This window comes from Meles meles, chromosome 3 (genome assembly GCF_922984935.1).
Source record: "Meles meles chromosome 3, mMelMel3.1 paternal haplotype, whole genome shotgun sequence".
Taxonomy (NCBI): domain Eukaryota; kingdom Metazoa; phylum Chordata; class Mammalia; order Carnivora; family Mustelidae; genus Meles; species Meles meles.
Window position 1 is genome coordinate 32,532,491 of NC_060068.1, and position 24,815 is coordinate 32,557,305.

The 24,815-nt window shown below is 38.8% G+C and overlaps 1 pseudogene; it reads left to right on the forward strand.

The window, feature by feature from the left end:
- The first annotated feature begins 246 nt into the window (after window positions 1–246).
- Window positions 247–23,778, forward strand: LOC123939207 (annotated as a pseudogene).
- The last annotated feature ends 1,037 nt before the right edge of the window (window positions 23,779–24,815 follow it).

Sequence of the window (24,815 nt, forward strand, 5' to 3'; positions counted from 1 at the left end):
AAAGTCTATCTATGGAGGTTCAATTGGCTTATCACCTTTGTCTTAGAAAACAGCACTCTCACTCCATTTTAATATTTATTTCATTTCATTATTCTTAAGGTGCTTCATTCAACTCGTAATATCATCTGCTTAGTTCTTTTGTTAGCAATTAAATAAAATTCTTAACACATATTCGTTTTATATTTGTTTGAAAGTCATGATTTTCCCTTTTTTGAAAATTGTCTTTGTAGGACATGTTGGATAGGGATGAACTTTGAGTACCCTCTTACAGGTAAGATCACTGGTACTCTCTGAGACAACCTTAAGTGTATAAATATTTTTAAAATCAGTTTCCTCACTCATAGCTGATGATAAGAGGTCCTATCAGTAACATATTAATGACAGCCTTGAATTGTCATGATATAATCAGTTACCTATGTTTCAAAAGTGCAGAGTTGAATAGGGAAAATTAGAGCTCTTATTTACTTCCTCTGCCATTTTTTGTCATATGTTCTAAATCCCACCCCAATTTTTCCATTAGGTCAGGCAAATGGACATTAAGCTGAGATAGGGCAATTTTCACCACATGCTCAGCCATTCCCTTATGGAACACGCATCCTGCATAGTCATCCTACCTCTCCCAGAAGACAAGTCCTGCCCCTATTTGCTGCAGGGGATAGGAAGTGAGTTATGTCTGCAGTTCTTCTGTGCTCCCCAATGTGCTAGTCTGACTCATTTTTCCTACACAATGGAAAGGTTTTAGGCTCCTTTATTGATGTTTCAAGAAAATGAAGACTGTCTGCATCAGTTTCTTAATTTTGTGCAACAAATTTACACACACTTATTGGCTTAAGACAACAACACAGGTTTATTCACTTACAGTTCCAGAAGACTGTTGTCTAAAATGAATCTTACAGGTGCAAAAATCCAGGTGTCAGTGTGGCTCATTCCTTCAGGGAAGCTCCAGGGGACAATCCATTTTTTTGTCTTCTCTTCATTTTAGAGGTTGGCTGAATTTCCTAGTTTGTGGCCCTTCGTACATCTTTCTGGATTTTTCACTCCAGACTCTGCTTCCAACATCTCATCTCCTTTTCAGCATCCAGTCTTCCTCCTTCATTTAAGTTCTCCTGTGCCTATCAGGGCACAGTAATCAGTAAGGCAGGGGGACCCTCTCTTTAGAAAACCTTGCTAGAATTCAAGCAGCCTGTCAAGAGGTCAGTCTAAAAGTTGTGGCTGATAACACTCAGGAATCACTTGTGGAAGCAGATAACACACCTCTGGATATGGCTGTGTTTGAGGAATCTGGAACTGGGAAGTCTAGTTTCATCAATGCCTTATGAGGTCATAGTCACTTAGAGGAGGGTTCTGCTAGTGTTGGAGTTGTAGAGACCACCATGAAGAAAACACCCTATCAACATCCAAAATTTGCAAATGTGGCCTTTGGGACCTGCCTGGAATGCCAACCCCTATTTCCTTCCATATACATATCTTGAAATGGGTGGGATTTGCTAGCTATGATTTCTTCATCATTGTTGCTTCCTCATAGTGTAACTTTAATAATATTTTGTTGGACCAAAGTATCTGGGAGCTAGGCAAGAAATCTGACTTTGTTGGAACCAAGGTGGACAATGATTCATATAATAAAGTGAAAAAACAAGGCCAGGTCCTTGAAAAGGGAGAGAGGGTTCTTCAGCAGATACAAGACAACTGCCTGGCAAGTCTCAGCAACATCAGAGTGCATGAGCCAGACAACTTCTTGGCAATTTTGACTTAGCTGACTTTGATTACCCAAGACTGGAGGAGATCCTACTGAAGGAGCCCCCTATTCATAAGCACTACACCTTTGTGCTCCTGTTGCCCAATTTTTCTCATGCTTCCATTGAAATGGAGATAGCTTTTTTTTTTCAGGAAAAGATCTGGCTGGCTGCCCTAAAATCACTGGCTTTCACTTTCATCTCCTTCCATGCCTGCTTCAGTGACTTTGATTTGTCTCATCAGGAGAAGTGCTTGAATCTTTATGAAAGCTATTTTGGTTTGGATGTGAAGTCAATCAAAGGGACTGCCATTCTCTTACACCATACACAAGGATAAACTCGAAATGGATAGAGACCTCAACATGAGACAGGAATCCATCAGAATCATAGAGGAGAACATAGGCAGTAACTTCTTCAACATCAGCCACAGTAACTTCTTTCAAGACCTGTCTCCAAAGGCAAAGGAACAAAAGCAAAAATGAACTTTTGGGACTTCATCAAGATTAAAAGCTTCTGCACAGCAAAGGAAACAGTCAACAAAACAAAGAGGCAACCCATGGAATGGGAGAAGATATTTGCAAATGACAGTACAGACAAAAGATTGATATCCCGGATCTATAAAGAACTTCTCAAACTCAACACACATAAAACAGATAATCATGTCAAAAAATGGGCAGAAGACATGAACAGACACTTCTCCAATGAAAACATATAAATGGCTATCAGACACATGAAAAACTATTCATCATCACTAGCCATCAGGGAGATTCAAATAAAAAACACATTGAAATACCACCTTACACCAGTTAGAATGACCAAAATTAGCAAGACAAAAACAATATGTGTTGGAGAGGATGTGGAGAAAGGGAACCCTCTTCCACTGTTGGTGGGAATGCAAGTTGGTGCAGCCACTTTGGAGAACAGTGTGGAGATTCCTCAAGAAATTAAAAATAGAGCTTCCATATGACCCTGCAATTTCACTCCTGGGTATTTACCCCAAAGATACAGATGTAGTGAAAAGAAGGGCCATCTTTACCCCAATGTTTATAGCAGCAAAGGCCACGGTCACCAAACTGTGGAAAGAACCAAGATGTCCTTCAATGGATGAATGGATAAGGAAGATGTGGTACATATACACAATGGAGTATTATGCTTCCATCAGAAAGGATGAATACCCAACTTTTGTAGCAACATGGACGGGACTGGAAGAGATTATGCTGAGTGAAATAAGTCAAGCAGAGAGAGTCAAGTATCATATGGTCTCACTTATTTGTGGAGCATAACAAAGAATATGGTGGACATGGGGAGATGGAGAGGAGAGGGAGTTGAGGGAAACTGGAAAGGGAGATGAACCATGAGAGACTATGGACTCTGAAAAACAACCAGAGGGTTTTGAAGGGGCGGGGGGGGTGGGAGGTTGAGGAACCAGGTGGTGGGTAATAGGGAGGGCATGTATTGCATGGAGCACTGGGTGTGGTGCAAAAACAATGAACACTGTTACACTGAAAATAAAAAAAATAAAAAAAGAAATTAAAAATAGAGCTTACCTATGACCCTGCAATTTCACTACTGGGTATTTACCCCAAAGATACAGATGTAGTGAAAAGAAGGGCCATTTTTACCCCGATGTTTATAGCAGCAATGGTCACAGTCACCAAACTGTGGAAAAAAACCAAGATGCCCTTCAAGGGATGAATGGATAAGGAAGATGTGGTCCATATACACTATGGAGTATTATGCCTCCATCAGAAAGGATGAATACCCAACTTTTGTAGCAACATGGACGGGACTGGAAGAGATTATGCTGAGTGAAATAAGTCAAGCAGAGAGAGTCAATTATCATATGGTTTCACTTATTTGTGGAGCATAACAAAGAGATGGAGAGGAGAAGGGAGTTGAGGGAAATTGGAGGGGGAGATGAACCATGAGAGACTATGGACCCTGAAAAACAATCTGAGGATTTTGAAGGGGCGGGGGGTAGGGCGTTGGGGAAGCCTGGTGGTGGGTATTATGGCGGACACATATTGCATGGAGCACTGGGTGCGGTGCATAAAAAATGAGTTCTGTTACACTGAAAAGAAGTTAAATAAAAAAATGAGAAAAAGTAAATATTAGAATCACTAAATCGTACATCTAAAACTAATATTACCTGTATGTTAAGTAACTGGAATTTAAATAAAAGCTTTTCTAAAAAGAAAAAAAAGGGGACTGCCAGGAAGCTGGTCATGTCTGTGGAAGAGATTAAGAGGTTTACAAAGTCCTTGAATTTCTGGTTACTTCTGCATAGCTGCATAGCTGCATAGCTGCCAAGGCCATGAATTGTGGTGAAGGCCAGTGCTTCGTGAAGGGAGTTCTCTCATCCACTCTCTTCCAGCTTTTGAAAATCTACTTTCTACATTTGAAAATCATGAATAAGTGGCTGATGATACTAAAATTATCTTGCGTAAATAGATGTCAGAGAGATGCCTAACCGAATAACAAATGTGTCTCAGATCTTGTGTTCTGTGAGTAGGGTTGTGGTCATCTTCTATCCACCACCAGTGTGGTATCTTCCGTAAAGTGGTGAGAATACCTACATTGGAGAAAAACCATTGCTCCATGTGGATAATCCATTGCTATGCAGAGGGATTTGACAATGGGCTCTTTGTGCATTCTGTGGGCTATTTTGCTTAAATCATGACAAGTACACCCATAATTTTCATTAACCTCTATTGGTTATGAGGTAGTTTTTATTTGATTGATTTAGTCAGATAATATGCATTTGGTAGAATCAAGGAAACTGTTTTCCTTTGTTTCTTTATGAATGTTTTTCCCCAGGCATCATAACAATACCCTCTTCATCAGTCTAAGGGAAATGCACAAGTCAGGGAAATGTCTACGTTAATACTATTGTGTTTTGTAGGGCACTGCAGAAGGAAAGAGGACGCTGAAAGAGGGTTAGGAAAAGTTCCAGGAAGTCATATTTTCAGATACTACTAAGGAACAGAGGGAAGGGAACAAAATCAGGGTTTATATTTATTTTTTTAATTTTTTAAATTTAATTTCAATTAGCCAGCATCCCTGAGGGTACACTGAGGAGTCTGAAGGGAACAAGCTTTTGGCTCTGGGAATAAAATGGGAGGCCTCCATTTTCTTTTCTTTCTTTCTTTCTCTCTTTATTTCTTCTTTCTTTTTTGTGGTATAATAGATTTTTTTCTTTTGGTTTTTTAAATTTTTTTTTGTTTTGTTCAGTTAGCCACTCTATAGTACATCAATAGTTTTTGATGTAGTGTTCATTGATTAACTAATTGCATATAACACCCAGTGCTCATCACATCACATGCCCTCCTTAAGGCCCATCACCCTATTACCCCATTCCTTCTGCAACCCTCAGTTTGTTTCCCAGAGTCAAGAGTCTCTCATGGTTTTGTCCCCCTTCTCTGATTTCTTCCCATTCAATTTTTCCCCCCTTCCCCTATGATTGAGACTTTTCCTACTTCTTTGCCCAATTCTGGTGTAAGGTGGATGTTTCATGGCTTAAGAGGTGTACATGGGGATGCTGTCTCTCAGACCTCTCATTACTGTGAAGACTCTCCCCAGAGATTGGAGGGAACAGAGATTTAGAGGAGGGCAATAGTATTTCACAATTCCCTGACCATTCCATGTTGTCCCACTGCTCAGGATAGGTCTGCAGAAGGAAAGAAGGGAGTCAGTAAGGCAGAAAGTGAATGTTTGTGCTGCATCTTGCATAGCAGATGTGTGAAATAGTCAAAGGGAAGGAGCTCTTTACCCTCTTGTGGCCACATTGCATTCAAATATGTTCATGCCTTAGATTTTGCATGCATTCCCAATGCAGAATTTATACTCTGAGAATCCAGGCTGCTTGTCATCTTGCCATGAGATACCATCGATCCTTAGAAAGAGCAAGGACACTGGGGAAATCCTCCTTTTCCACCTCATCAACCAAATATGGCAGCACTGGGACTAATAAAACCTTCCCCTCCTCGAGAAGTCATGACCTTTTCAAGAGTCCTAGGCCTCTTCCTCCCAATTCACTGGCTTTTCATTAAAACAGCAAAAGGCAAAACCAGTGGGTCTCTTATGGATCCCTTTGGAAAGACACTTGTGACAAGACCAAAGTTATCAAATAGGTATAACTGTAGAGTTTGCTTTAAAGTTCTCTCATTTCCAGAGGAGACAGGCAAATGAATTTTCCATTTGAGAAGGAAGAACTCAGAAAAAGGTTAAAGTAGTAGAATCAGTTTTAATGGATTTGTTTTATCATTCTTGTCCAAGAGTGAACAAGAGCTTTCATGTGCCTGGCTGGCATTTATGCAAAACCTTAAAGATACTTCTGGCCATGCCAAGTGTGAAAGAAGGAGTTGTTAAAAGGGTGGAGAAAGTGTGTAAACCTGGTGATTCACAGACCTGTACCCCTGGGGCTAATAATAGATTATACGTTTATAAAAATTTTCTAAAAAAGGGTGGAGAAATGTTAGGGTCCCAGGGGAGGAAACAGAGCTGTGAGGTGTTTGCACACCAAGACATCTGAGTCCAGCTGATCAAAGGTTGTGAGCGATTTGGGGTTGTTACCAGGTTAGCATCCAAAACTCAGCCAGTTTATATCAGAGGTGGCTATGAGACCTCATCTTGAAGACAAAACTCCTTTTCATGACCTGAATTTGGGAATCATGACTTGCACCACCCGAGAGTTGCTATAGGTGGAAAAGGAAACTCCATACCCCGATCCTTGGTGCTCCTGTCTGAAGGCATCTTGTAGTCTTTTTACAAGCTGGGTCAGTGGAAAAACAACCACTGTCCTAACTTCTCTCTTGTTTAGGAACTGTGAGATGACATACTGTTTTGTAGAAGTAGGACATCATTAGAACAGGTGATGTGAAAACTCCAGCTATCAAGCTACCTGGGCCTCTCTCTCCTAATGCATCAGCCCTAAATTGAGGGCAAGGGACAATGAAATCACTTCCTGGAGTCCTCATTAAGAAAGGAGGAGGTAAACTTTAGTGATCTTTATTGGGGTGCCTTTTCTCCTGCATATTTGCATGACAGAGAATTTTTATTGAAAGCTAATTTTGGGCCAGGTAACTACTAACATGTTTCACGCTCCAAACAAACCAAGACACCCAGACACAGGGGTCCTGCACTGGAAGGTAGAGTCCCCATAACATTTGGCTTTGAAACCAGTGAGGCTTAACTTCAGGAGTTTTTGTTGTTGTTGTTTGTTTTATTTTGCTTTACTGTTTTGTTTTCCACAATCAGTGGTATTTAACACCAGGTATTTTAGAAATCAACTGGATCAGCTCTGGAAAAGCCAGTGACAGTACAAAACTGACCCCAAACCTTAAACAGCATAAACAAACAGCTCTTTGGAGATACAGCATAGAAGAAGCAGTTCAAAAGCCCCTGGGGTATACAGAAAGGAGATCTGTCACTAATATCAGAATGTGCACTGGAGGGACAGGCATCTTTAGGAGACTTCTCCAAGAATAAACAAGCTGATGAGTGCCACTTCTCTACTCACCTCAACCTAGTTACCAGAACACTTGAGGGAACCAGCATGAACACTTGCCACAGAGCTTGCTAACACTATGTGACCCATCCCCACATTCTCCAGTGTACCCGCCCTATCCAACATGTTCCATTTATGTAGGAGTCCTCCAAAGTGTCTCCAGACAGGTCTCATCCTTCATGTAGCCCTGGTAGGAACAAAGGAACAATACCTACTGTAACACCATGCATCCCACCTCCATGTATTCCAGTGGACTTGTTTTACTCAATCTACCCCATCCAGCAGGAGTCCCTCCAAAGCAGTTCCTGATGAATCTCATTCTGCAAACAGTCCCAACAGTGCACCACTCCACTCCAGAGTGACTTTTCTCCACAAATAAGGGAAGATAACCACATATACAGGTTCAAATACAGCCATAGCAGTGGGCTGGGGACAGACATCTCATCTGCCTTCCAGTCCAGCCCACTAAGAAAAACCTCACTGGGGGTTTCACAAGAGGAAAGCCTTATATTGGGGGGTTGCCTCAATCCTAAGACAGATTGGGGGCAGACATCTGGTCTGACTGCAGGCCAGGCACAATAACTAAAGCCTTAGGGGACAATGTAAGAAAAAGTACCCTGCTGTTTGGTGTGACAATAGTTCTGGCAAGTGGATTGTGAGCAGTCATCTACTCTGACTCAAGTACAAACCCAAGGCAGCCCCAGAAGGGCCCCTTAACAGCACAGGGACCACACAAAAAGTATAAGGGGCACTGCAGCCAACTGGAATGAAGGCAAATGCATTTTGATCATGCATAGGACACACAACACACATAAGAGACGCCATAGATGCACTTGGTTTTGGTGAGCAGGGGATATTGCACTATAGGTTACTACAGGACCTCTTCTTCATAAGGACACTGCCTTCAACGTCAGGAGACCTAGCTGACTTTCCCACTACATAGAATCATGGAGAGTTTGATGAAATAAGGAAGGAGAAATATGTACCAAATAAAAGACAGGGCATGAGACACGTGGGTGGCTCAGTCGGTTAAGCCCATGCCTTGGCTCAGGTCATGATCTCAGGGTCCTGGAATCAAGTCCCCCATTGGGCTCCTTGCTTGGCAGGGAGACTGATTCTGTCTCTGCCTCCTCTGCCTGCCACTCCCCCTGCTTGTGGGCACTCTCTCTCTCTCTCTTTCTCTGACAAAAAAATAAATAAAATCTTAAAAAAACAAAAGGCAAGACACAATCACACCAAAAGAGCTAACTGAAACAAAGTTAAACAATATACCTGATAAATAAGTCAAAGTAATGATCATAAATATACGTGCTGAAGTTGAGAAAAGAGTAGAGGATCTCCCTCAGTGACAAGATAGAAAGAAAGAGTAGAGGATCTCACTCAGTGAAAAGATAAAAAGATAGAAAATATAAAAAAGAACCAATTGGGCATGAAGAGCTCAATATCTTAAATTAAAAGTTCACTAGAGTGAAGAAACAGAGTAAAAGAAATAGAGGAACAGATCAGTGACTCAGAAGACAGAGTAATGAAAAGGAACCAAATGAACAGAGAGTAGAAGGAGAAAGAAGAAGGAGGAGGAGGAGAAGGGGGAGGAGGAGAAGGAGAAGGGGAAGAGGAAGGGGAAGAGGAAGAAGGGAGAGGAGGAGGAGGGAGAAAGAAAGAGAGAGAGAGAAGAAAGAAAAAGAAGAGAAAAAGGATAATAAGAAATGAGAATAGGTTAAGGAAACTTGGTGATGTCACCAAATGTAATAACATTCACATTTAGGGATCCTAGAGGGAGAGTAGAGAAGAGAGGGCACAAAAATTATTTTAAGAAATAATAGCTGAAAACTTTCTACATCTGGGGAAGGAAATAGATATCCGGATCCAGGAGGTACAGCAAGTTGTCAACAAAATCAATAAAAGGTGGTCCACACCAAAACACCTAGTAATTAAAATGGCAAAACGTAATGATTAAAAAGTGAATTTTAAAACAACAGGAGAAAACAGTTGCATACAAGGGAATCCCCATAGAACATCAGTTGATTTTTAAACAGAAACTTTGCAGACCAGAAGAGTGTCATGAGATATTCAAAATACTGAAGGGAAAATACCTGCAGCTAAGAATATTCTATTGAGGAAGGCTGTCATTCAGAATAGGAGAGATAACGATCTTCCCAGACAAAATAAACTTAGAGGAATTCATCACCACTAAATCAGCATTATAAGAAACACTAGAGGGAAATCTTTGAGTAAAAGGAAAGTCATAATCAAGGTTAAGAAAATTAAGAATGGCAGAAATTTCACAGGTAAATACCAACATAATAAATAAGTAGACAAATTGCTTACAAAATCAATCTTGAGGTTAAAGCAGAAAAGCAGTAAAATCAATTAAATCTATAAAAATCAGTCAAGGAATTCACAGCTGAACAGGTATAAAGTATGACTCCATATAAAGTATGGTGACATAAGGCTTAAAGAATGGGTTCAAACTTAAGTGACCATCCACTTAATAAACATTGCTATGTGCAGAACATTTACATGCAAACCTAATGGTAACCACAAATACAAAACCTGTAATAGATATGCAAAAATAAAGAGAAAAGAATTCAAGTATATCACGAAAAAAGCCATAAAACTATAAGGGAAGAGAGCAAAAAAAGAAAGTGATAGAGAACAACTATAAAAATAAGCATAAAACTCAGTCAAGAAAATGGCAGTAAGGATATACTTATCAATAATGACTTCGTAAAACAACCAAATGTGCCAAACAAAAGACACAGGTGAATGAAAGGATAGAAAACAAGACCTGTGTTTAAGCTGCCTACAAGAAACTCAGTTCAGACCTAAACACTTACGCAAATTAAAAGCAAAGGAAGTGCAAATGTAAGTGAGAAGAATGCCACTGTGGCAATACTTACATCAGACAAAATGACTGTAAAACTAAGACTGTAGAAAAAGACAAAGAAAGACACACATAATCACAGAGAAAACAATCCAGTAAGAAGATATAACTATCACAATTTGTATGAACCCAACATTGGAGCACCCAGGTATGTAAACCAGCTATTAATAGAAATGGAGGAAATAATCAAAAGGAATACAATAATAGTAGGGGACTTGAACACCTCACTGAAATCAATGGGTATATTATCCAAACAATCAACAAGGAAACCCTAGCATAAAATGACACATTGGACCAGATGGTTGTAATGGATATATTCAGAAGATTGCTTCCTAAAAGAGCAGAATACACATTCTTTTTAAGTTTACATGGAACATTCTGCATAGATCACATGTTAGGCCACAAACAAATCTCAACATAGTCAAAAAGATTGAAGTCATAACATGCATCTCTTCTGACAACAACATTATGAAAGCAGAAATCAAGTATGAGAGAACAATCTAGAAAGAACATAAATACATGGAGGTTAAATAAAAGCTAACAAACAATGGATGGGTCAACCAAGAAATCAAAGAGGAGAAAAAAAACCACATGGGGAGAAATGAAAAGGAGCACACAATTGTCAAAAATATTTGGGATGAAACAAAAACTGTTCTAAGAGGGAAGATACAGCAATACAGACCTAGGTCAAGAACGAATAAAACCCCTCAAATAAACAACTTAAACTTACACCTAAAGGAGCTGTAAAAAGAACAATAAACAAAACCCAATAACAGTACAAGGAAGAAAATAGTAAAGGTTAGAGTGGAAATAAACAAAACAGAAATTAAGGTGCCTGGATGGCTCAGTTGGTTAAACATCTGCCTTCAGCTCAGGTCATGACCCCAGGGTTCTGGGATCCAGCCCCACATCAGGCTCCATGCTCAGCAGGGAGTCTGATTCTCCCTCTCCCTTTTCCACCACCCCTCACCCCTTGCTCATGCCCTTTCTCTCTCAAATACAAAAATAAATTAATAAAACCTTTTTTTTAAGACACTAAAAAACCAGATGAATAAATAATAGAAAAGGTCAATGAAACCAGGAGTAAGTTCTTTGAAAAGCTCAACAAAATTGATAAAAATTTAACCAGACTCATCAGAGAGAGACGACTCAACTAATAAAAATCAGAAAGGAAAGAAGAGAAATAACAACTGACATCAGAGAAATTTAAAGGATTGTAAGAGAGTATTATGAATAATTGTTATTGGCCTTAATTGTAATTGGCCTTAATATAGGCCAACAAATTGGACAACCTAAAAGAAATGGATAAACTCCTGGACACCTATAAACTTCTAAGGCCGATTCAAGGAAAAATAGAAAATTTGAACAGACTGATATCTAGCAATGAAATGGAATCTGTAATCAAAACACTCACAACTAAGTCCCAGACCATATGGTTTCACAGGTGAATTCTATTAAACAATTAAAGAAGAGTTAGTAACCTATTCTTCTGAAACAATTTCAAAAAATAGAAGAGGAAGGAAAACTTTCAAATTCATTCTAAGGGCCAGCATTACCCTGAGGTGAAAAGCAGATGAAGACACTATAAAAAAAAGAAAACTACAGACCAAGATCTCTGGTGAATATAGAAGCAAAACTCTCAAAGATATTAGAAAACCCAATCCAAAAACGCACTGAAAAATCATTTACCAAAATAAAGTGGGATTTATTTTGGTGGGGCAAAAGTGGTTCAACATTTGCAAATCAATTGCCACTGATACATCATGTGTACAAGAGAAAGGATAAAAACCATAAGATCATTTTGATAGATGAAGAAAATGCATTTGGGAAAGAACAATGTCCATTCAGGATAAAAACTCTCAGCATAGTTGGCTTAGAGGAACATACCTCAACATAACAAGGTCATCTATGAAAGTTCCACAGCAAACATCATACTCAATTCTGAAAACTGGAGAGGTTTCCCTCTGAGATCAGAAACAAAACAATTTCTTATTACTTTTATGCAACATAGTACTGGAAGTCCTAGCCACAGCAATCAGATAAGAAAAAGAAATAAAAAGCATCCAAATTGATAAGGAATATGTAAAACTTTCACTAAGTGCAGATGACATAATACTATATATAAAAAACCATGGAGAGTCCACCAAAAAACTTCTAAAACAGATCATGAGTTCAGTAAAGTCACAAGATGCAAAATGAATATACAGAAGTCTGTCCCATTTCTATACACTAATAATGAGGTATAATAATAAAGAAGTGAAATCAACAAAATAATCCCCTATACAAGTACACCACACAGAAAAAAAATAACTAGAAATAAACTTAACCAAGGAGGCAAAAGACCTATATTCTGAAAGCTATAACACACTGATGAGGGAAACTGAAGATAACACAAACAAATGGAAAGAAATACCCCACTTATGGACTAGAAAATTTAGTATAATTAAAACACCCATACCACCCAAAGCAATCTACAGATTCAGTGCAAGCCCTATCAAAATACCAAAAATAGACCTCCTGCAAATTCTAAAGTAATCCTAAAATTTGATCCACGAGAAAACCTGATTAGCAAAAGCAAACTTGAAAACAAAGAAAAAAGCTGGAGAAATCACAATTCCAGATTTCAAGGTATCCAAGAAGCATAGTAATCAAAACAATATAGTTCTGGCACAAAAATGGATACAAGATCAATGGATCAGAATGAGAGCCCAGAAACAGACTCACAATTATATGCTCAATTAATCCATGCAAAGGGAAAAGAACAGTATCTTCAACAAATGGCTTTGGGAAAATTGGACAGTTACATGCCAAGAAATGAGACTGGATCACTATCTTACATCATACAAAAAATATACTCAAAATGGCTGAAAGACCTAAATGTCAGACCTGAAACCATAAAAATTCTAGAAGAGAGCGGACGCAATAATATCTCTGACATCGGTCATAGGAACATTTTTCTAGATAGGTCTCCTGCAGCAAGGGAAGCAAAAGCAAAAATAAACAATTGGGACGACATCAAAATGAAAAGCTTTTACACAGCAAAGTAAACTATCATGGAAATCAAAAGACAAACTACTGAATGGGATCAGATACAAATGATATATACAATAAAAAGTTAGTACCCCAAACGTAAAAGTAACTTATACAGCTTAAGACACACACACAAAAAAACAGGGGTGGCTGTGTGACTCAGCCAGTTGAGCATCAAACTCTTGGTTTTGGCTCAGGTCATGATTTCATGGGTTGTGAGAGTAAACCCCATATTGGGCTCTATGGTCAGTGGGAAGTCTGCTTGAAAGATTCTCTCTGTCTGCCCGTCCCTTCCATAATAAATAAATCAATAAAAACCCCACAAATAATCCAATTAAAACATAAGCAGAAGATGTGAACAGCCATGACATCCAGATGGCCAACAGACACATGAAAAGATGTTCATCAGCACTTATCATCAAGAAATGCAGATTAAAACCACAATGAGATATCACCTCATGCATGTCAAAATGGCTAAAATTAAAAACCCAGATGTTGTGCAAAAAGAATGAATACTGTTATGCTGAAAAAAAAATAAATAAATAAAAAGGGAAAAAAAAAAACAAAACCCAGAAACAAAAGTGTTGGGGAAGATGTGTAGGGAAAGGACCACTGATGCACTGTTGGTGAGAAAGCAAACTGGTGTAGCCACTGTGGAAAACAGTATGAAAGAATCTCAAAAATTGAAAATAAAACTACACTACCATCCAATTATTGCACTAGTGGGTATTATTTACCCAACAAACACAAAAATACAAATTCAAAAGGATACATGCACCTCTGTGTTTATTGCAGGATTACTTACAAAAGCCAAATTATGGAAGCTACCCAAGTGTCCATCAGTGGATAAAGAATGTACCTATATCTATATCTGTATTTACCTATGTATCTCCATCTCTATCATCTATCTATACATAATGGAATATTATTAAACCATAAAAATAATGAAATATTGCCTTTTGAAAAGATGTGAATGGGACAAGACAGCATAGTGCTAAGTCATATAAATCAGTCAGAGAAAGACAAATTTAATATGACTTCACTCTTATGTGGACTATAAGAAGCAAAATAAGTTAGCAAAGGGAGAAAAGAAGAAAAAAAAAGGAAAGAGTGACATAAACTAAAAAAACACACTCTTAACTATAGAGAACAAACTGAGGGTTACCAGAGGGGAGTTTGGCAGGGGATGGGTGAAACAAGTGATGGGGATTAAGAATGCACTTATCCTGGGGGGTGGGGTGTCAAGATGGTTGGGAAGTAGGAGGAGGCGCCTTTTCAACCTGTACCCTAAAGTGAGCTGATTACCTACCAAAGAACTCCGATCACCCATGAAATCAGCCTGAGATCAGAATTATACATGTCTGGATCTCTATAGGAGCAGAAGACACCAGTGGCAGATAAAGCAGAGTGGGAACGTCGGACTGATACCAGAAGATAAAAAGGGGGAGGCGACGGATTGGAAAGTAATATCCCAATATGAGAGTGCCCTAGTGCTCCAGCATTAGCTTGGAGTCTGGTTGAAAGCACTCAAAAAAAAAAAAAAAAAAAAAAAAGAACAAAGGATTGTGGGGGGATATGGTGGGAATCGGGGCGGTTAGGAACAGGGGCTTAAGTACCCCAAACCAGGACAACCTCCTCTGGTGCTGAGCCAGAGAGAGTGCGGCAGAGAAAGCAGGTCTTGGTCCCTGAGCCACCAGCGCACCTGAGAACGCGTGGGGTCCAGCTCCGGAGAGGGGCTGGGAGCCTGGCCAGACTGCATTCCCGAAACACACACGTCCCACACCCTCCCCTGGGAGAGGTGCGCACAGGTACTAGCCTAGAGCGCTGGCATCCTGAAAAACCAGGCATTCCCAGCCTGGGCCAGCGGGAAAATCTCAGTGTGTGATCGCTGCTTGGAACCTCTCTGGTGGTCTGGAGCTTCCCAGACAGCCGCTGCTGCCATAGTACTGGGTACAAGGAGGAGATCCTGCATCCCCAGGGACCATGACTCAGAACCTACTCTGCCAGCAGCTCTGCAGAGCATTCTGAGGCTTCTCTCTGAGGGGGAGGTCTGGGTGCAGTTTGCTCTCCTTTAAACCTCCAAAAACCATCAAAAGCTGTCAAGGCAAGAGAAAACAGATGAAAGAACATAAAAACCTCCAGAGAACAAAAGCCTGAAAAAAAAAACAGTTTCCTCAGAGCCCACCCCCATGAGGGGGACGGGAGGACCTAACTCAGGGAACATCATTGTCTGAAAATCCACGTGGCAGGCCATTCCCCCAGAAAACCAACCAGGAAGGAAGAAAAAAAAAAAAAAAAAAAAAAGAAGACAACAAGAGAACAACCACCACTACTTTATAAATACAACTTTTATTTTCAACTCTTTACCACTATTCTGGTTCTTTTTTTTTATATATACATATAGATAATTTTTTTAACCTATTTACCATCACAGTGATATGTCCAGTACATCAAATTCCTTAATAACCTTCTAACCTGAACATTTTGTTACATACACCCATGTTTTTCCTTTGCTTTTCTATTTTTTTAAATTTTTTAAAATTTTAATTTAGTTTAGTCTAGTTTATTCTTTTTAATTTTTATTTTTTAATATACATATAGAGTTAAACTTCAAGGTAATCCCCTTTCCCCAATCAATGCTACCCCTATAGGTAAACTAATTTTTAATCCCCCTTTATCTTAGGAAAGTTGAATCCCTTAACAAAAACATCAAGATACATCCAGGAAGAATCAAAAGGCCCACACTGAGAATTTATAACCACTCTCCCATCTTTTCCTTCCGCCAGTGTTTCTGTGTATTTGTGTTTGTCCTGATAGTATATAAATATTATACTTGGGGTTCTTTTTGATGAGGTTCTTCCTTTTTTTTTTTTTTTTGCATTTATATATATTTTTTTCTCTTATCATATACTTTTATCAGTCTTTTTGTTTGTCCGTTTTTGTTTGTATATTTCATAAATCCTACCTTGGCGCCCATTTGGGCTGAGTCTTCTCTTTTATCTTTCCCTTTTTTCCTGTCTCTCTCTCTTTTTTCTTTTCTTTTCTTTTCTTCTTTTTTTTTGCCTCTTTCTTCTCTATTTCTTTTTCTTTTCTTTTTTCTCTCATTTGGGTGGGGAATACTGATTGCAGAGAAGTGTTCCAGGGTGCACCTTGACTGCACCACAATCGATACAGCTGCATCTGTTCAGTCATCTCTTACCAAAATGACTAGGAGGAGGAATGCCCAACAGAGGAAAAATACAGAGGATGGACCTTCTGCAACAGAGCTATTGGCTATCAACATAGACAATATGTCGGAAAAGGAATTCAGGCTAACAATTATCCAGGCAATAGCTAGGTTGGAGAAAGCCATGGATGACCAAACAGAATTGATTAGGGCAGAACTGAAAGCCACCAGGGATGATGTTCACAATGTTAAGGCAGAACTGAAATCCACCAGGGATGATGTTCAAAATGCTCTCAATGAATTCCAATCTAAGCTAAATTCTCTAAAAGCTAGGGTAACTGAGACAGAAGATAGAATTAGTGATCTGGAGGACAAACAGATAGAGAGAAAGGATCAGGAGGAAGCCTGGAATAAATAGCTCAGAAGCCACAAAAACAGAATCAGGGAAATAAATGATGCCATGAAATGTTCCAATGTCAGAATCATTGGAAACACTGAAGGGGAGGAAAAAAAAAGAAGTCTCAAAGATATAGTGGAACAAGTTGTCTATGAAAATTTCCCCAATCTCACAAATGGAAACAACATTCATGTACTAGAGACAGAGCGGTTTCCCCCCAAGATTTTAGATTCTCAAAAGTCCTCACAGCACCTGATAGTTAGAATGAAGAATTATGCTTCTAGACAGACCATCTTAAAAGCAGCTAGGACAAAGAGGCTCCTTACATACAGAGGAAAGCCCATTAGAATAACGTCAGACCTTTCCACAGAGGCCTGGCAAGCCAGGAAGGGCTGGCAAAATATATTCAGAGTACTAAATGAGAAGGACATGCAGCCAAGAATACTTTATCCAGCAAGACTGACATTCAAAATGGATGGAGAGATAAGGAGTTCCTAAGACTGGCAAGGCTTAAAAGACTATGCAACCACCAAGCCCACACTGCAGAAAATATTAAAGGGGGTCCTATAAATAAGAAAAAATCCTAAGAATATCATTGAACAGAAATATAGAGACAATCTACAGACAGAAAGGCTTCAAAGGTAACATGATGTCAATCACAACCTGTCTATCAATAATCACTCTCAATGTGAAGAGCATAAACATGCCCATAAAATGACACAGGGTTGCAGATTGGATAAAACAACAGGACCCATCCATATGTTGTCTACTAGAGACCCATTTTGAACCTAAGTATACACACAGACTGAAAGTGAAGGGATGAAGAAGCATCTTTCATGCCAATGGGCCTCAGAAGAAGGCCGGGGTAGCAATTCTCATATCAGATAAATTAGATTTTTAAACTAAAGACTGTAGTCAGAGATACAGAAGGACACTACATAATTCTTAAAGGGACTATCAACCAAGATGATCTAACAATTGTAAATATCTATGCCCCCAATATGGGGGCAGCCAATTACATAAGAAAACTATTAATCAAGATAAAGAGTCATATTGATATGAATACATTAATAGTAGGAGATCTTAATACATCTCTCTCAGTAATAGACAGATCATCTAAGCAGAAAATTAATAAAGAAATAAGAGCATTGAATGAAACATTGGACCAGATGGACTTCATAGACATATACAAAACATTCCACCCTAAAACAACAGAATACTCATTCTTCTCAAGTGCACATGGAACCTTCTCCAGAATAGACCACATACTGGGTCACAAAACATGACTCAACTGATACCAAAAGACTGATATTATTCCCTGCACATTCTCACATCACAATGCTTTGAAACTGGAGCTCAATCAAAAGGAAAAGTTCAGAAGGAACTCAAACACCTGGAAGCTAAAGACCACCTTGCTTAAGAATGCTTGGATCAACCAGGAGATCAAAGGAGAACTTAAACAATTCATGGAAACCAATGAGAATGAAGACACCTCAGTCCAAAACCTATGGGATACAGCAAAGGCGGTTCTAAGGGGGAAATACATAGCCATCCAAGCCTCCCTCAAAAACATTGAAAAATCCAGAATACACCAGCTCTCTCTACACCTTAAAGAACTGGAGAATCAACAACAAATCAAACCAACTACAGATGCAAGAAGGGATATAATCAAGATTAGAGCAATGAGGTAGATACCAGAGATACAGTAGAACGTATCAATGAAACTAGAAGCTGGTTTTTTGAAAGAATCCATAAGATCAACAAACCATTGGCCACACTAATCCAAAAGAAAATAGAGAAAGCCCAAATTAATAAAATGATGAATGAAAAAGGAGAGACCACAACTAACACCAAGGAAATAGAAACAATATCAGAAATTATTACCAACAGTTATATGCCAATAAGCTAAGCAACCTAGATGAAATGGATGCATTCCTGGAAAACTATAAACTCCCAAAATTGAACCGGGAAGAAATTGACAACCTGAATAGACCGGTATCTAGTAACGAGGTTGAAGCAGTGATCAAAAACCTCCCAAAAAACAAGAGCCCAGGACCTGACAGATTCCCTGGGGAATTCTACCAAACTTTCAAAGAAGAAATAACACCAATTCTCCTGAAGCTGTTTCAAAAAACTGAAGCAGAAGGAAAACTTCTAGACTCTTTTTATGAAGCCAGCATTACCCTGATCCCCAAACCAGGCAAAGACCCTACCAAAAAGGAGAATTTCAGACCAATATCACTGATGAATATGGATGCTAAGATTCTCAACAAGATCCTAGCAAACAGGATCCAGCAGCACATTAAAAAGATTATCCACCATGACCAGGTGAGATTCGTCCCTGGGTTACAAGGATGGTTCAACACTCGCAAATCAATCAATGTGATAGAACAAATCAATAAGAGAGGAGAGAAGAACCACATGGTCCTCTCAATTGATGCAGAAAAAGCATTTGACAAAATCCAGCATCCGTTCCTGATGAAAACGCTTCAAAGTATAGGGATAGAGGGAACATTCCTGAACTTCATAAAATCTATCTATGAAAGACCCACAGCAAATGTCATCCTCAATGGGAAAAAGCTTGCAGCCTTCCCGTTGAGATCAGGAACACGACAAGGATGCCCACTCTCACCACTCTTGTTCAACATAGTATTAGAAGTCCTAGTAATGGCAATCAGACAACAAAGAGAAATAAAAGGTATCCAAATTGGCAAGGAAGAAGTAAAACTCTCTCTCTTCGCAGAGGACATGATTCTTTATATGGAAAACCCCAAAGACTCCACCCCCAAACTACTAGAACTCATACAGCAATTCAGTAACGTGGCAGGATACAAAGTCAACGTACAGAAATCAGTGGCTTTCTTATACACTAACAATGAAAATAGAGAAAGGCAAATTAGAGAATCGATTCCATTTACTATAGCACCAAGAACCATAAGATACCTGGGCATAAACCTAACCAAAGAGGTAAAGGACCTGTACTTGAGGAACTACAGAACACTCATGAAAGAAATTGAAAAAGACACAAAAAGATGGAAGACCATTCCATGCTCTTGGATCGGAAGAATAAACATTGTTAAAATGTCTATACTGCCTAGAGCTATCTATACTTTTAATGCCATCCTGATCAAAATTCCACCGGTATTTTTCAAAGAGCTGGAGCAAAGAATCCTAAAATTTGTATGGAATCAGAAGAGACCCCGAATTGCTAAAGAAATGTTGAAAAACAAAAACAAAACTGGCAGCATAACGTTACCTGATTTCAAGCTTCACTACAAAGCTGTGATAACCAAGACAGCTTGGTACTGGCATAAAAACAGACACATAGACCAGTGGAACAGAGTGGAGAGCCCAGATATGATCCCTCAACTCTATGGTCAAATAATCTTTGAAAAACAGAAAAAATATACAGTGGAAAAAAGGCAGTCTCTTCAATAAATGGTGCTGGCAGCGATATGTAGAGGAATGAAACTCAACCATTCTCTTACACTGTACACAAAGCTAAACTCGAAATGGGTAAAAGACCTCAATGTGAGACAGGAATCCATCAGAATCCTAGAGGAGAACATAGACAGTAACCTCTTCGATGTCCACCACAGCAACTTTCAAGATATGTCCCCAAAGGCCAAGGAAACAAAAGCAAAAATGAGCTTTTGGGACTTCATCAAGATCAAAAGCTTCTGCACAGCAAAGGAAACAGTCAACAAAACAAAAAGGCAACCCACGGAATGGGAGAAGATATTTGCAAATGACAGTACAGACAAAAGGTTGATATCCAGGATCTATAAAGAACTTCTCAAACTCAACACTCACAAAACAGATAATCATATCAAAAAATGGGAAGGACCCTCAGGTTGTTTTTCAGAGTCCATAGTCTCTTATGGTGGGTAATGGGGAGGGCACGTTTTGCATGGAGCACTGGGTGTTGTGCAAAAAGAATGAATACTGTTACGCTGAAAAAATAAATAAAATGGGAAAAAATGGGAAGAAGATATGAACAGACACTTCTCCAATGAAGACATACAAATGGCTATCAGACACATGAAAAAATGCTCATCATCACTAGCCATCAGGGAGATTCAAATTAAAACCACATTGAGATATCACCTTACACCAGTTAGAATGGCCAAAATTAACATGACAGGAAACAACGTGTGTTGGAAAAGTTGTGGAGAAAGGGGAACCCTCTTACACTATTGGTGGGAATGCAAGTTGGTCCAGCTACTTTGAAGAACAGTGTGGAGATTCCTCAAGAAATTAAAAATAGAGCTTCCCTATGACCCTACAATTGCACTGCTGGGTATTTACCCCAAAGATATAGATGTAGTGAAAAGAAGAGTGATCTGTACCCCAATGTTTATTGCAGCAATGGCCACAGTCGCCAAACTGTGGAAAGAACCAAGATGCCCTTCAACGGATGAATGGATAAGGAATATGTGGTCCATATACATGACGGAGTATTATGCCTCTGTCAGAAAGGATGAATACCCAACTTTTGTAGCAACTTGGACGGGACTGGAAGAGATTATGCTGAATGATATAAGTCAAGCAGAGTGAGTCTAGTATCATATGGTCTCACTTATTTGTGGAGCATAACAAAGAACATGGAGGACATGGGGAGATGGAGAGGAGAAGGGAGTTGTGGGAAATTGGAAGGGGAGATGAACCATGAGAAACTATGGACTCTGAACAACCACCTGAGGGTTTTGAAGGGGCAGGGGGTGGGTGGTTGGGGAACCAGGTGGAGGGTAATAGAGAGGGCACGTATTGCATGGAGCACTGGGTATGGTGCAAAAACAATGAGTACTGTCACACTGAAAATAAATAAATAAATTTAATAAAAAGAAAAAGAATGCACTTATCCTTTTGATCACTGAGTAATGTATAGTATTGTGGAATCACTACATTGTAAACCTGAGATTAATGTAAAACTGTATGTTAACCCTACTGGAATTGAAATAAAACTTAAAAAATAATAAAATAAAATACTTAAATAAAAAAATAAAATAAAATAATAACAAAAATTAAATTTAAAAAAGCTTTGGAGAATAATTGACTTTGATATCTTATGCTGTCTGATTACTCATTTCATGGTTGTTAAGCAAAGTATATTGATCGCTTCATTTCATGTTTGTTAAGAACAAGTATATTGATTGGCTAGTTTCAATAAAATTTTTAAAGATTTCAAGTAAAATGTTAAATAATTTCCAAAATTTTTTTGTTGTTTTTGTAGAACATAAGGAATAGTGCAGAGGACAATGGGGTGGAAGAGAAATGAATGGGAAGAAATCAGAAAGGGAGAAAAACCATATGAGACTCTTGACTTCAGGAAACAAACTGAGAGTTGCAGAAAAGGAGGTGGGTTGGTGGATGGGTTAACTAGGTGATGGGCACTAAGGAGGGCACAGGATGTGATGAGCACGGGTGTTATACTGAACTGATGAATCACTGAACATTGTTTCAAAAACTAACGGTACCATACCTTGGCTATTTAAATTTAAATAAAGAAAAAATAAATTCTAGTTAGTTAACATATAGTGTAATATTGATTTCAGGAGTAGAATTTAGTGATTTATCTCTTACGTATAAAACCTATTACTCATTATAAGAAGTGCCCTCCTTGGGGACCAACAGTGCGTCAGTCCAACAGTGCATCAGTCAGTTAAGCATCTGACTCCTGATATCATCTCAGGTCTTGATCACAGAGTCATGAGTTCAAGCCCCATGTTGAGTTCTCCAGTGGGCATGAAGCCTAATTAAAAAAAAAAAGTTCTTTCCTTAATATCCATCACCCATTTAGCCCACCCCCACCCACTTCCCTCCATCAACCCTCAGTCTGTTCTCTATAGCTAAGAGTCTCTTATGGTTTGCTTTCCTCTCTCCCCCCTCCCTTTTTTTTTTTTTTTGCTCTTCTCCAAATCTTTTTGATTAACAAAACCCTTAAAGTTTCAATGAGCTAGATTAAGTAACAGTTTAAATTCATTAAATATCTAGATCATTTACAGATATGATAAAATTATGAAACATTTATTACTAAACATTGATTTCTCTAATTTTGGGTTCCTTATTACAGGGAAACTAAAGGTAAATATAGGTCTGTTGGTAAACTTTTTTTGGTGTGTTTGTTGAAAGATTATACTATAAAAAAGCTCATGGGGGTGCCTGGGTGGCTCAGTGGATTGAGCCGCTGCCTTCGGCTCGGGTCGTGATCTCGGGGTCCTGGGATTGAGCCCCGCTTCGGGCTCTCTGCTCTGCGGGGAGACTGCTTCCTCCTCTCTCTCTGCCTGCCTCTCTGCCTGCTTGTGATCTCTCTCTCTGTCAAATAAATAAATAAAATCTTTAAAAAAAAAAGCTCATGTTACCAGAAATTATGAAATATATTTATAAATTTGCCATCTAAAGAATACTGGTATAACACACAGTTAGCCAGTGCTTACTACTTACTTGTCCTAGAAATTAAAGTTTCTAAGAGTTAAGAACTCTAATTAATGTGTGTGGTTAAAGCTACTAAAAATAAAAAAAAGGAAACATCTCTGCATGAAAGAAAAATAGGACATGGGCTTTTAACTAGAGAATTTATATGTGGTCTAGAGAAGCATTTTTTTAAAGACAAATGAAAGTTGTAGAAAGATTGTTAAAAATGTTTCTTTGGAAAGGAATTTATTCATCATCAGGACTGACTCACACTGGAAAGAATATGTTCTAATAAAAAAGTAAGCTGGTGCAAAATTAGAATTTGGCTTACTATCTGTTAAAGGGACAAAGTTTTTGTTTATTTGTTTTTAAATTTGATCTAGTTCTGGTAATAGGTTGTGAAAGTTTCCTTACCATTTAGGTTATCCTCTTAGAAAACAAAATACATGTGAAATTACTGAAAATTTGTCAACTCCTAGTATAATGTTTTTGCTTGTAATTACTCTCTTACCTTCTGAAGCTGCTGTCATCAAAACCGAGGCTCACAGTAAAAGAACTACACCAGAGTACCAGGAAAATGCCTTAGCTGACTCTCATGCAAAGGCAGCCGACAAAGGAATCTATAAAGATTATGGCACATGTGGGTAACATCCATTCTGCTGCTGCAAAAATGTCCCCTCATTGTGAGATTTCTGCCATTCTGATGCCAGGGTAACATGGCAACCCTCTGCTTCTGAATCAGAGAAAAGGAGATCGATGAACCATGGCTGTAGGTTGAACAGTCATGGCTTTGGGAAATGTAAGGCAGCCACTTGATTCTTTCTGACTCCCCGGTAAATTCCATTTTTTGGATTTTTAATTCCTTCATCCATCATAGCACATTTAATATGACCCAAACAATGATGAGACATTAGTGGGAAGACTTCTACAAAATTATGGAAACAGTCTACCAGTAATGTCTAACTTGTTCAGTCCATTATCTGGAAAAATTAGTTTTGCCCCAGAGGCCTCATACCTATTTCCTTTGGACTTTGAACACTTGAGGATGGTTTTTATTCATCTAATACCTCAGACAGATTGGCAATATATTCTTGATGTTCTATGTATATTTTTCACATATATTGAAGATTTCTCCTCCGGCAAGGCTGACACCCTCACAGAATCTGTGATAAAATGTGCTTCCCACATGGGATATACCTTCTACAATCTTCAGTGGTCCAGGCATCTATTTCTTTGGACAAACTATACCATCTTAACAAAAACCTTGCAAACTTCTTGGAATCATCATGGGCCCTATCACCCTCAATCATTGAACAAGGTTGAAAAAACTAATGGGATCCTCAAACTTAAAATTTTTAAACTAGCCAAATCTACCAGACTTCCCTGCCCTAAAGTGTTGCCTTTGGACTTGTTGGCTGTTTGCAGTACACTCCTCAGCTATGTAAACTCACCTCACACAACACAGTCCCTGGCAGACCAATGTCTACGGTATACAACTTTCTGCTACTACCTTGTTTTCTCATGCTAGCATGACCAACTATGGCAAAGTCTCTAATGTTTTATCATTAAGCCTATCATCAAAAGGAAAGATGTCTTCCCAGATCCCAACGCAAAGGATCCTATTGATTATAGTCTAGAGCCTAGTGACTAGGTATTGTGAAATTGTCATAGAAGAATATAGTTTT